This window comes from Salmo trutta, chromosome 36 (genome assembly GCF_901001165.1).
Source record: "Salmo trutta chromosome 36, fSalTru1.1, whole genome shotgun sequence".
Taxonomy (NCBI): Eukaryota; Metazoa; Chordata; class Actinopteri; order Salmoniformes; family Salmonidae; genus Salmo; species Salmo trutta.
Window position 1 is genome coordinate 4,361,494 of NC_042992.1, and position 14,664 is coordinate 4,376,157.

General features: G+C 42.9%; 1 protein-coding gene across 1 annotated transcript in view; it reads left to right on the plus strand.

The window, feature by feature from the left end:
- Positions 1–14,664, plus strand: part of dlgap3 (discs, large (Drosophila) homolog-associated protein 3) — a 393,401-nt gene that overhangs the window by 191,975 nt on the left and 186,762 nt on the right. Inside the window, exon 2 of the mRNA XM_029734628.1 lies at positions 9,464–9,580. The gene's annotated coding sequence lies outside the window, so the exon portion shown is untranslated. The remainder of the gene's footprint in view (positions 1–9,463; positions 9,581–14,664) is intronic.

Consider the following 14,664-nt stretch of genomic DNA (forward strand, 5'->3'; position numbering starts at 1 on the left):
ATTCATTTTTGTCCATTTCTGGGGGGTCTTCCCTTACATCACATTCCCAGTGGGTCAGAAGTTTACATACACTCAATTAGTATTTGGCAGCATTGCCTTTAAATTGTTTAACTTGGGTCAAACGTTTCGGGTAGCTTTGCACAAGCTTCCCACAATAAGTTGGGTGAATTTTGGCCCATTCCTCCTGACAGAGCTGGTGTAACTGAGTCAGGTTTGTAGGCCTCCTTGCTCGCACACACTTTTTCAGTTCTACCAACAAATGTTCTATAGGATTGAGGTCACGGCTTTGTGATGGCCACTCCAATATCTTGACTTTGTTGTCCTTAAGCCATTCTGCCACAACTTTGGAAGTATGCTTGGGGTCATTGTCCATTTGGAAGACCCATTTGCGACCAAGCTTTAACTTCCTGACTGATGTTTTGAGATGTTGCTTCAATATATCCACATAATTTTCCAGCCTCATGATGCCATCTATTTTGTGAAGTGCACCATTCCCTCCTGCAGCAAAGCACCTGTCAAAGGAATTTTCTATCCTAATGATAATAATTAACAATCAATAAGCCTTGACTAATCCCCAGGGTTTGTAAGACAATGGGTTAATAATTAGGCAAGGACTCAGCTTTCTGCAAAAGGTATTGTACAGTTTATTCAGAGAACGTTCTGCCCAACATACACAAAGATGTTCATTTTATCCTCTCTCTCCGCTTACGCACACACATCCACACCAAAAGTAGATAACCTATGCACACACATACACACAGACAGTAGGTGAACAGTATGTCTTCCTTGACCTCCCACCACTGTTCCAGCACTGCCTGTTCCTTTCACCATAGATTAGGAGAATCTTGAAGGCTCCTCCCGGTATCTCACACACCCATGTCTAGACTTGATGGGACTAACGTTCAGTACATTGATTATTCATTATCCATGCCACATAACTACTAATTCATAATGGATTATTGATTCATTTACCTTTATTAGATCATTCTCTTATCAGCACCACAACAACATGATGCTGCCACCCCCCGTGCTTCACAGTTGGGATGGTGTTCTTCAGCTTGCAAGCGCCCCCCTTACTCCTAACATAACATAACGATGGTCATTATGCCAAACAGTTCTATTTTTGTTTCATCAGACCAGAGGACATTTCTCCAAAACGTACGATCTTTGTCCCCATGTGCAGTTGCAAACCGTAGTCTGGCGTTTTTATGGCTGTTTTGGAGAAGTGGCTTCTTCCTTTCTGAGCGGCCTTTCAGGTTATGCCGATATAGAACTCATTTTACTGTGGATATAGATACTTTTGTATCTGTTTCCTCCAGCATCTTCACAAGGTCCTTTGCTGTTGTTCTGGGATTGATTTGCAATTTTCCTACCAAAGTACGTTCATCTCTAGTTGACAGAATGCGTCTCCTTCCTGAGCGGTATGACGGCTGCATTGTCCCATGGTGTTTATACTTGCATACTATTGTTTGTACAGATGAACATGGTTCCTTCAGGCCTTTGGAAATTTCTCCCACGGATGAGCCAGACTTGTGGAGGTCTACAATATGTTTTCTGAGGTCTCGGCTGATTTCTTTTGATTTTCCCATGATGTCAAGCAAAGAGGGACTGAGTTTGAAGGTAAGCCTTGAAATACATCCACAGGTACATCACCAATTGACTCAAATGATGTCAATTAGCCTATCAGAAGCGTTTAAAGCCATGACATCATTTTCTGGAATTTCCCAAGCTGTTTAAAGGCACAGCTGACTTAGTGAATGTAAACTTCTGACCCACTGGAATTGTAATACAGTGAATTAGAAGTGAAATAAATCTGTCTGTAAACAATTGTTGAAAAAAATACTTCTGTAATGCACAAAGTAGATGTCCTAACCGACTTGCCAAAACTATAGTTTGTTTACAAGACATTTTTGGAGTGGTTGAAAAATGAGTTTTAATGTCTCCAACCTAAGTGTATGTAAACTTCCTACTTGTATCAACTGTATCTGCCCCAAATACCTCGTACCTCTGTACATTGATCTGGTGCTGGTACTCTCTGTATGTAGCTCCACATTGATCTGGTACTGGTACTCCCTGTATATAGTTCCACATTGATCTGGTACTCCCTGTATATAGCTCCACATTGATCTAGTACTGGTACTTCCTGTATATAGCTCCACATTGATCTGGTACCGGTACTTCCTGTATATAGCTCCACATTGAGCTGGTACTTCCTGTATATAGTTCCACATTGATCTGGTACTTCCTGTATATTGTTCCACATTGATCTGGTACTTCCTGTATATAGCTCCACATTGATCTGGAACTTCCTGTATATAGCTCCACATTGATATGGTGCTCCCTGTATATAGCTCTACATTGATCTGGTACTTCCTGTATATAGCTCCACATTGATCTGGTACTTCCTGTATATAGCTCCACATTGATCTGGTACTTCCTGTATGTAGCTCCACATTGATCTGGTACTTCCTGTATATAGCTCCACATTGATCTGGTACTTCCTGTATATAGCTCCACATTGATCTGGTACTCCCTGTATATAGCTCCACATTGATCTGGTACTCCCTGTATATAGCTCCACATTGATCTGGTACTTCCTGTATATAGCTCCACATTGATCTGGTACTTCCTGTATATAGCTCCACATTGATCTGGTACTTCCTGTATATAGCTCCACATTGATCTGGTACTCCCTGTATATAGCTCCACATTGATCTGGTACTTCCTGTATATAGCTCCACATTGATCTGGTACTTCCTGTATATAGCTCCACATTGATCTGGTACTCCCTGTATATACCTCCACATTGATCTGGTACTTCTTGTATATAGCTCCACATTGATCTGGTACTTCCTGTATATAGCTCCACATTGATCTGGTACTTCCTGTATATAGCTCCACATTGATCTGGTACTTCCTGTATATAGCTCCACTTTGACCTGGTACAATACTCTCTTTGTAACTTAACGCTTAATAAGTAAGGCTACTAAACTTCCAAGCTGTTAGGACAGAACTGACCTGGATGCAACTTCAATTAGTACTGGTGTGACAAGAGAGGTGTGAAAAACTCTTGAGCCAAACAATGGCAAGAGATTTTCACAGCTCCACATTTCACAGCACCCTCGACCTAAATGCCGAGACCTTTGAGTCCCCATCCCTGTGCAGATGTCATCACAGTACAGTACCCCACAGATATTAAAAATAACACTGCACGGAATAAGTACAACAAAAAAAGCTCAATCCAGAGACTCTATTTGCTGACTGCTACAAAAGGGGAACGTAAGCAACTTAATTTTCCACAGAGACCAGCATCCTCATGCAGTTCCAGCAGGACTTCTACAGGATCAAAGAGAGAGAACAGCAGATAAAGATCTGTCTCTCTGTGACGACTCCCCATCCTGAGTCAGTCTGATCACACCTCTTCAAACTGTCCTGCAGACGAGGATAGTCACCCCCCCCAGCACTGAACACACCCAGGTCCCACAACTGCACTGCTCCGCCATCATTGAGAGGGATACATTCACAGAGCTGGAGAGAGACGTGGTGGAGCTTAGAGAGCTGGTCCACACAATCCAGACAGAACAATCCCACAAAACAGACCAGCACAACAACACCTCCCCCCCAACAGCAACACGCCTTTTCTCTGTTGAATCAAGAAAACAGTATATAAATACACTACATAAAAATAAAGAATAGCACCTCAGATATCTCCTCAATGTAATTGAAGAATCCATATAATCTAAACACTTCTGGGAAAATTGGAAAACACTAAACAAACAACAACACGATGAGTTATCTATCCAAAACAGATGTATGGATAAACCACTTCTCCAATCTTTTTGGCTCTATATAACAAGGAACAAACAGCAAAAACATGTACATGATCAATATATATCATATACATAGACAATCTGGACCCTCTCTTTCTAAAATTATCTGCCGAAATTGTTGCAACCCGTATTACTAGCCAGTTCAACCTCTCTTATGTATCGTCTGAGATTCCAAAAGATTGGAAAGCTTCCGCGGTCATCCCCCCTCTTCAAAGGGGGAGACACTCTAGACCCAAACTGCTACAGACCTATATCTACCCTACCTTGTCTTTCTAAGGTCTTCGAAAGCCAAGTTAACAAAACAGATTACCGACTATTTCGAATCCCCCCGTACCTTCTCCGCTTTGCAATCGGGTTTCAGAGCTGGCCATGGGTGCACCTCAGCCACGCTCAAGGTCCTAAACGACATCATAACTGCCATTGATAAGAGACATTACTGTGCAGCCGTATTCATTGACCTGGCCAAGGCTTTCGATTCTGTCAATCACCACATTCTTATTGGCAGACTTGACAGCCTTGGTTTCTCAAATGATTGCCTCGCCTGGTTTACCAACTACTTCTCTGATAGAGTTCAGTGTGTTATATCGGAGGGCCTGTTGTCCGGACCTCTGGCAGTTTCTATGGGGGTGACAAAGGGTTCAATTCTCGGGTCGACTCTTTTCTCTGTATACATCAATCTGGTACTTCCAGATCTTGCTACTGTTGAGTCTCTGATCCACCTCTATGCAGACGACACCATTCTGTATACATCTGGCCCTTCTTTGGACACTGTGTTAACTAACCTCCAGACGAGCTTCAACGTCATACAACTCTCCATCCGTGGCCTCCAACTGCTCTTAAATACAAGTAAAACTAAATGCATGCTATTCAATCGATCGCTGCCCACACCCGCCCGCCCGTCCAGCATCACTACTCTGAACGGCTCTGACCTAGAATACGTGGACAACTACAAATACCTAGGTGTCTGGTTAGACTGTAAACTCTCCTTTCAGACTCACATTAAGCATCTCCAATACAAAATGAAATCTAAAATCGGTTTCCTCTATCGCAACAAGGCATCCTTCACTCATGCTGCCAAACATACCCTCATAAAACGGACCATCCTACCGAAACCTTGACTTCGGCGTTGTCATCTATAAAATAGCCTCCAACACTCTACTCAACAAATTGGATGCATTCTATCACAGTGCCATCCGTTTTGTCACCAACGCCCCATACACTACCCACCATTGCGACCTGTACGCTCTCGTTGATTGGCCCTCGCTTCATACACGTCGCCAAACCCACTGGCTACAGGTTATCTACAGGTCTGCTAGGTAAAGCCCCGCCTTATCTCAGCTCACTGGTCACCATAGCAGCACCCACTCGTAGCACGCTCTCCAGCAGGTTTATCTCAGTGGTCACCCCCAAAGCCAATTCCTCCTTTGGTCGTCTTTCCTTCCAGTTCTCTGCTGCCAATGACTGAAACAAACTGCAAAAATCACCGAAGCTGGAGACTCATATCTCCCTCACTAACTTTAAGCACCAGCTGTCTGAGCAGCTCACAGATCACTGCACCTGTACATAACCCATCTGTAAATAGCCCATCCAAGTACCTCATCCCCATACTGTATTTATTTATTTATTTATCTTGCTCCTTTTCACCCCAGTATCTCAACTTGCACATTCATCTTCTGCACATCTACCATTCCAGTGTTTAATTGCTATATTGTAATTACTTTGCCACCATGGCCTATTTATTGCCTTAATTCCCTTAACTTACCTCATTTGCATTCACTGTATGTAGACTTTTTGTTTTCTTTTGTTCCACTGTATTATGTTTGTTTGTTTATTCCATGTGTAACTCTGTGTTGTTGTATGTGTCTAACTGCTTTGTTTTATCTTGGCCAGGTCGTAGTTACAAATGAGAACTTGTTCTCAACTAGCCTACCTGGTTAAATAAAGGTGAAATAAAATAAAAAAATAAAAAATAAAAAATCTTAGAATCAACTATTAAACACACTGGATCTTAGTGTAGTATTTGTATCTTTATTGTTTCCTGCTCCTACTCAGCTTCCTGTTTCAGGCCACAGTAACCACTACATGGCCCTGTGGGAACGATCTGGACCTTGTACTTCCCCCTAATTAACACCTCTCTACTTTCCCTCATTTTTGGAGAGAGAGAGAGAGAGAGAGAGAGAGAGAGAGAGAGAGAGAGAGAGAGAGAGAGAGAGAGAGAGAGAGAGATGGCAAGCTGTACCAGAGCGCCCAACATGGCTGATCAGTGTGTGTGTGTGTGCTTGTATTTATGTGTGAGTAAGCGATCAGTGTACGTGTGGATGGATTGTCCCAGTTGACCTACATTACTGATATAGCAGCTGTATCTATCTCATGGAGACAGTTCAATACTGCTCTGTTTGAACGTTTTCCACAGTTATCACTCGTCCATTCAATTCAATGGAAACATTAAATAAGTGTTGTCTCATAAGGGTTTCTGTGTGTTTCCAATTTGAGAAAAAAAATGAATGAATGAATTGTTGTTGCATTGAATGTAGCTGGCCTTCCCTGTGGCTCAGTTGGTAGAGCATGGTGTTTGCAATGCCAGCATGGTGTGTGCAATGCTAGGGTTGTGGGTTTGATTCCCATGGGGGGCCAGTACAAAAAAAATAATGCATTAAATGTATGTATTCACTACTGTAAGTTGCTCTGGATAAGAGCATCTGCTAAATGACTAAAATGTAATGTAAATGGATATCCAACAAGCTCTCACAGTCTCTCTGCTGAATTAGACGTTCATCTACGTTTCTCCAATAGGGCTCACTGTTGTGGCTGGTTTTAAAGGCATTTCCCGACGTCCTCAGGACATGGATAAGTGTCCAATTTCAAAATAATTCTTGAGTGACCTGCCTGGGATATCTGTCCCCTTCACCACCCTTCTGAGTCAGTCCCAAACCTGATCACCTCAACGCACTGCGTCCCATTGTCCTGAAGCCGAAGTGATTTCAGAAATTCTCTTATCTTTAGATGGTAACTGGCACAGAGGCAATTACCTTGTTAGCTCCTTAGTCTTCCCCTCTTTACTCTCTCATTCTCAAGCTCTCTGTTTTTGCATCACTTTCTACAAAGGGCTTCTCTCCCTCTATCTGTCTCTCTGTCTCTCTCTCTCTCCCTCTGTCTCTCTCTCTCTCTCTGTCTCTCTCTCGGGTCTCTCTCTCTCTTTGTCTCTCTCTCTCTCTGTGTCGCTCTCACTTTCTATCTCTCTCTCTCAATTCAATTAAATTCAAGGGGCTTTATTGGCATGGGAAACATATGTTAACATTGCCAAAGCAAGTGAGGTAGATAACATACAAAAGTGAAATAAACGTGAAGTATAAATGAACAATAAACATTTAACATACAGAAGTTTCAAAAGAATAAAGACATTACAAATGTCATGTTATGTGTATATATACGGTGTTGTAACGATGTGCAAATGGTTCATGTACAAAATACCAGCTTGCTTAGGGGACCCTTCTCCAGGTTCATCTCTCTGTAAGTGATGGCTTTGTTATGGAAGGTTTGGTAATCGCTTCCTTTTAGGTGGTTGTAGAATTGAATGTCTCTTTGGCCTAATTCTGCTCTGCATGCATTATTTGGTGTTTTACATTGTACACAGAGGATATTTTTGCAGAATTCTGCATGCAGTTTTTCAATTTTCTGTTTGTCCCATTTTGTGAATTCTTGGTTGGTGAGCGGACCCCAGACCTCACAACCATAAAGGGCAATGGGTTCTATAACTGATTCAAGTATTTTTAGCCAGATCCTAATTGGTATGTTGAATTTTATGTTCCTTTTGATGGCATAGAAGGCCCTTCTTTCCTTGTCTCTCAGATCGTGCACAGCTTTGTGGAAGTTACCTGTGGCGCTGATGTTTAGGCCGAGGTATATATAGTTTTTCAAGATATGTATAGTTTTTTGTGTGCTCTAGGGCAATGGTGTCTAGATGGAATTTGTATTTGTGGTCCTGGCGACTGGACCTTTTTTGGAACACCATTATTTTTGTCTTAGTGAGATTTACTGTCAGAGCCCAGGTCTGACCGAACCGGTCAGATCTAGGTGCTGCTTTAGGCCCTCCTTGGTTGGGGACAGAAGCACCAGATCATCAGCAAACAGTAGACATTTGACTTCAGATTCTAGTAGGGTGATGGGTGCTGCAGACTCTTCTAGTGCCCTCGCCAATTAGTTGATATATATGTTGAAGAGGGTGGGGCTTAAGCTGCATACCTGTCTCACCCCACGGCCCTGTGGGAAGAAATGTGTGTGTTTTTTGCCTATTTTAACCGCACACTTGTTGTTTGTGTACATGGATTTTATAATGTCGTATGTTTTACCCCCAACACCACTTTACATCAATTTGTATAGCAGACCCTCAGGCCAAATGGAGTCGAAGGCTTTTTGGAAATCAACAAAGCATGAGAAGACTTTGCCTTTGCTTTGGTTTGTTTGTTTGTCAATTAGGGCGTGCAGGGTGAATCCATGGTCTGTGGTACGGTAATTTGGTAAAAAGCCAATTTGACATTTGCTCAGTACATTGTTTTCACTGAGGACATGTACTAGTCTGCTGTTAATGATAATGCAGAGGATTTTCCCATGGTTGCTGTTGACGCATATTCCCCGGTAGTTATTGGGGTCAAATTTGTCTCCACTTTTGTGGATTGGGGTGATCAGTCCTTGGTTCCAAATATAAGATGCCAGAGCTAAGGATGATGCTAAAGAGTTTTGTCTCTCTCTCTGTTTCTCTCTCTGTGTCTCTCTCTGTGTCTCTCTCTCTGTCTCTCTCTCTGTCTCTCTCTCTCTCTCTCTCTCTCTCTCTCTCTCTCTCTCACTCTCTCTCTCGGTCTGTCTCTCTCTCCCTCTCTCTCTCTCTCTCTCTCTCTCTCTCTCTCTCTCTGTCTCTCGGTCTGTCTCTCTCTGTCTCTCTCTCGGTCTCTCTCTCCATCAGTCTCTGTCTGTCTCTCTCTCTCTCTATCTCTCTCTCTGTCTCACTCTCTGTCTCTCAGTCTAATGTTTTGCATCGCTTCTGCTCTGCATTGCATTCTCTCTCTCTCCTTTCTTCTACTCATTTGCTCTCACGACTGATCATTCGCCTCCTCTCTCTCCACTCCAGCATTCTGTTTCTCTCCCCCTCTCTCTCTCCACCCCCTCATTCTCTTTCTCTCCTCCTCTCTCTCCACCCCCTTCTCTTCCTTTCTCTCCTCCTCTCTCCTGAGGAGCAGTGGAACAGTGGAGCAGCAGAGTGAGGATGTTATTTAGGGACCACAGGCACAGCCACTCATTTTCCGGGACATTACCCCCCCCCCCCCCCCCCAGGCGCACTAGGGACCGCTTTACAGGTTGGAACTCATGCAGAGTTCCTGAGAAATAAGGAAGGGAAAGAGGGAGGGAGGGAGGGAGGGAGGGAGGGAGGGAAAGGAGAAAAAGATAAAGCAAGCAGCAGTGTTGTTTTATGTTGACACCTAACACCCAATTTCTTTCATTCTTTCTTTCTTTCCCCTCTCTGTCTCTCCGTCTCTCTCTCTCCCTCTGTCTCTCTCTCTGTCTCTCTCTCTGTCTGTCTCCCTCTCCCCCTCTCTCTCTCTCTCCCTCCCTCTCCCTCTCTCTCTCTCTGAATGCAGATTCCTGACAGAGTCTGTGAGCTACAGTGGACTAGGGGATCAGTCGGTGGACTGTGTGTTTGTGAGAAGTCCTTTCCTATCTGCAGACATGGAGACCCATTTCCTGATGAGAGTGTTGTAAGTACAGATAATAATTCACACACATTAATGTTCTCCCTCAGGTGCTTTGTGTGTTTATTCTATATGCACGCACGTATGCTCGCTGACACACACACTGACACACACACACACACTCTGTCCCGGTACCTGTCACTTGTATCCACTCCACACACTTTAAACTTGCGTGTGTGCCTTTGAAATCTGTCCCCTTGTGGAACAAATGTTTGCTGAGGAACCTTTCCTTGATTGCCCCACGTCAGCAGCGTAACACCTCTGAGAAACAGAGGAGAGATAGGAAAAATAAATGGTAGCTCAAAGTCTCTCTCTCCCTCTCTCCCTCTCTCCCCCTCTCTCTCCCTCTCTCCCTCTCTCTCTCTCTCTCTCCCTCTCTCTCCCTCTTTCTCTCCCTCTCCAATTCAAGGGTCTTTATTGGCATGGGAAACATATGTTAACATTGCCAAAGCAAGTGAGGTAGATAATAAACAAAAGTGAAATAAACAATACAAATTAACAGTAAACATTACACATACAGAAGTTTCAAAAGAATAAAGACATGACAAATGTCATGTTATGTATATATACGGTGTTGTTACGATGTACAAATGGTTAATGTACAAAAGGGAAAATAAATAAGCATAAATATGGGTTGTATTTATAATGGTGTTTGTTCTTCACTGGTTGACCTTTTCTTGTGGCAACAGGTCACAAATCTTGCTGCTGTGATGGCAGACTGTGGTATTTCACCCAATAGATATGGGAGTTTATCAACATTAGATTTGTTTTCAAATTTTTTGTGGATCTGTGTAATCTGAGGGAAATATGTGTCTCTAATATGGTCATACATTGGGCAGGAGGTTAGGAAGTGCAGCTCAGTTTCCACCTCATTTTGTGGGCAGTGTGCACATAGCCTGTCTTCTCTTGAGAGCCAGGTCTGCCTACGGCGGCCTTTCTCAATAGCAAGGCTATGCTCACTGAGTCTGTACATAGTCAAAGCTTTCCTTAAGTTTGGGTCAGTCACAGTGGTCAGGTATTCTGCCACTGTGTACTCTCTGTTTAGGGCCAAATAGCATTCTAGTTTGCTCAGTTTTTTTGTTAATTCTTTCCAATGTGTCAAGTAATAATCTTTTTGTTTTCTCATGATTTGTTTGGGTCTAATTGTATTGCTGTCCTGGGGCTCTGTGGGGTCTGTTTGTGTTTCTGGGAGTTTGTGGATAGAGGAGACATTATAGGAAGCAAAGGTTTCTGGGGGTTTGTGGATAGAGAAGACATTATAGGAAGCAGAGGTTTCTGGGGGTTTGTGGATAGAGGAGACATTATAGGAAGCAAAGGTTTCTGGGGGTTTGTGGATAGAGAAGACATAGGAAGCAGAGGTTTCTGGGGGTTTATGTGTTCTACACAGCACAATAGGGACCCAATTCAATCAAAGCTCAGAACCAGATTTCCAGACTAACTCACCAAAAATGTTTTAACGATCGTACAGAAACAATTCAGTTTAGTGTTCCTGTACTCAGAAAACAATGTTCCCAGTCTAAAACTAAATATAAAGTGTACTCTCTATGGAAAGCCTGCATACACTCCTGTAAATCTAGTTACTGATGTTTATTGAATTTGTCAGTCCTTAGCATGTGATCACAAGCAGCTACTGTTTCTCTGCTACTGTCTTGAGTTAGTAGCATCACCTACTGTTCATCTCAAGAGCCCAAAACAAGTGGTATTAATGGTGTCCTTTATAATGTATTGACTTCAGAGAATTCTCTGTATATAGTACATCTACCGTAGCATGATGTGGTCAAGTCGTTAAGTTAGGGCGACTATAGTCACTGCTGTAAGCTAGCTACTAGCTAAGTAGTTAGTCTACCGTAGCATGATATGCTCAAGTCGTTAAGTTAGGGGACTATAGTCACTGCTGTAACCTAGCTACTAGCTAAGTAGTTAGTCTACCGTAGCATGTTATGGTCAAGTCGTTAAGTTAGGGCGACTATAGTCACTGCTGTAAGCTAGCTACTAGCTAAGTAGTTAGTCTACCGTAGCATGATGTGGTCAAGTCGTTAAGTTAGGGCAACTATTGTCACTGCTGTAAGCTAGCTACTAGCTAAGTAGTTAGTCTACCGTAGCATGATATGGTCAAGTCGTTAAGTTAGGGGACTATAGTCACTGCTGTAAGCTAGCTACTAGCTAAATACATAAGATAAGCCGTGACAATTTCCCATGGCTTTCACTCTGGCTGCTTCTCAAATGGCACACTATTGGCCCTGGTAGACTCTAGTACCCTACCTTTGACCAGAGTTCTATGGGCCTTGGTTGAACCGAGAGAAGAAGAGAGCCTATACTTGAGCTCCGACGAGCAAGAAGCATCTTCGACCCGAAAGCTCCAAACGCAGGGACTACGGACCTTTTTCCTGCCTACCACTCCATCACAGCGACAACTCAACAGAACCAGGCGATATTCATTCACATTGCATAAATATACCATTGTATTGAATTTCCATTTGGTGTGACACTCTGTCTGCATTACGTTGGTGGCAGTAACTGATTACTGTAAGACTGTTAGTGTTGTACGACTGTTACTCTTAATAATTACATATCATGACATTCCTCCCATTTAGATGAAAACTCATAGCCTAGCCACTGACAAACCCTGTTTGGATGAAACATTGGTAAAGGCATGGCTGTAGTTCCTTATTATTAAAACCTCCCTCTCATTTAATAAGACCATATCATCAAGAGTCTGGTGGACGTACTGAACAAGGCCAGGCAAACTCACTGGGGAGCCAGGCCAACTCACTGGGGAACCAGACCAACTCACTGGGGAGCCAGACCAACTCACTGAGGAGCCAGACCAACTCACTGGGGAGACAGGCCCAGCCAATCAGAATTAGTTTTCTCCACAAAAAGGCTTCATTACAGACAGAAATACTCCTCAGCATGTAAATACTCCTGTAGTGCCCTACCTTTGGAAAATATCTGGGATCTTTTATTTCAGCTCATAGAAAAAAATCAGACCAGCACTTTACATGTCGCGTTTATATTTTTGTTCAGTGTAGGTACTTTTACAATGTCATGAGTTCATTTTAGATTGTGGAACCTGTGGAGATTCTCACCTTTAATAACTGTGTTCGTTTCAGCCTATTCAATGAAATCTGTATTGTTTCACATGTCAATAGTTGTACTGTATTACATTGGTACCTGGTCCATTCACACCACTGTAACTACCTCCTTATCCAATTTATTAAGTCTAGTAATACAACATCTTGAAGTTCATGTTTTGTTTTGCATCGAAGTGTGGTTGGAGTGATTTGGATTCTTGTAGTCTGAGAACTCAACGACCTTTCAGAATGAGAGTGTAGTACCTGACGGCTGATTGAGACTGCTGTTGATATAAGTATTACTGGTATAACGGTTAATGATAACTACGGTAGAGTCAATGAAAGGAACCATGGTGCCCCTTTACTTCATAAATTTGGATAGGATAACCAAATTAATTACGATAAATTCGATCAATTAATTATCTTGGAAAAGCCAAAAGCCAAAGTTACAACAATGCTGTATGTAGACATAACTAGTTACAACAATGCTGTATGTAGACATAACTAGTTACAACAATGCTGTATGTAGACATAACTAGTTACAACAATGCTGTATGTAGACATAACTAGTTACAACAATGCTGTATGTAGACATAACTAGTTACAACAATGCTGTATGTAGACATAACTAGTTACAACAATGCTGTATGTAGACATAACTAGTTACAACAATGCTGTATGTAGACATAACTAGGAATAAAAAGACAGATCGTATGCAGCGGCATATGTGATGAGTCAAAAGATTCAATGCAGATAGTCCGGGAAGCTATTTGGTTAACTATTTAACTAACTATGTAGCGGTCTTATGTCTTGGGGTTGGAAGCTGTTCAGGATCCTGTTGGTTCCAGACTTGGTGCATCGGTACCGCTTGCCGTGCGGTAGCAGAGAGAACAGTCTTTGACTTGGATGACTAGAGACTTTGCACAAATGTTTACGAGCCACACGGTCCCGTGTGGCTCAGTTGGTAGAGCATGGTGTTTGCAATGCCAGGGTTGTGGGTTCAATTCCCATGGGGGACCAGTATGGATAAAAAAATGTATGAAATGTATGCATTCACTACTGTAATACGCTCAGGATAAGAGTGTCTGCTAAATGACGTAAATGTAAAAAAAAATGTAGGGTCTTCCTCTGACCGCCTGGTATAGAGGTCCTGGATGGCAGGGAGCCGTTACTGGGCCGTCCGCACTACCCAGCCTTGTGGTCGGATGCCAAGCAGTTGCCAGACCAAGAGATGATGCAGCCAGTCAAGAGTCTCTCAATGGTGCAGCTGTAGAACTTTTTGAGGATCTGAGGGCCCGTGACAAACCTTTTCAGCCTCGTTCCTGCAGGGGAAGACATGTTGTCGTTCCCTCTTTAAGACTGTGTTGTCGTGTTTGGACCATGACAGATCTTTAGTGATGTGGACACCGAGGAACTTGAAGCTCTCGACCCGCTCCACTTCTGTCCCATCGATGTGAATGGGGGTGCGTGCTCGGCCCTTCGTTTCCTGTTGTCCATGATCAACTCCTTTTGTTGTCCTGGCGCCGCGCAATGTTCTCCTCCTGAAGAGGGTAAATATACAGTATGTTACAGCAAATAATAAACTCCAATATACTGCTAGAGGATAAACCATATTACTTGGAGAGAATGTATGAGGAAGGTATCATGGTTATGAATGACACTGTAAACAACGACGGTCAAATTGTCACGTTGGTATGAAAAGATTCAGGGGAGAGACAGACCCAGGCCTGCGTAATAGAGGTTTTATTAAGCCACGTATAAAGGCACGGGGGATGAAGACCAAACAAACACCTAACAAAAACACAGGGTAGTAACCCCAAGAAAAAGAGCGAGGAGTACCTCGAATAAATAACACGAGACCCGTAATCATCTGCACAATACACAAGGGCACGAAAGCCCAAACCACACAGCACAGGTACTCACGCACCAACGGACATTGTAACAATAATGGACAGCACCATGGTGAACAGAGGGCCCACTTATATAAGTACTAATCAGTGGGAATAGGGGACAGGT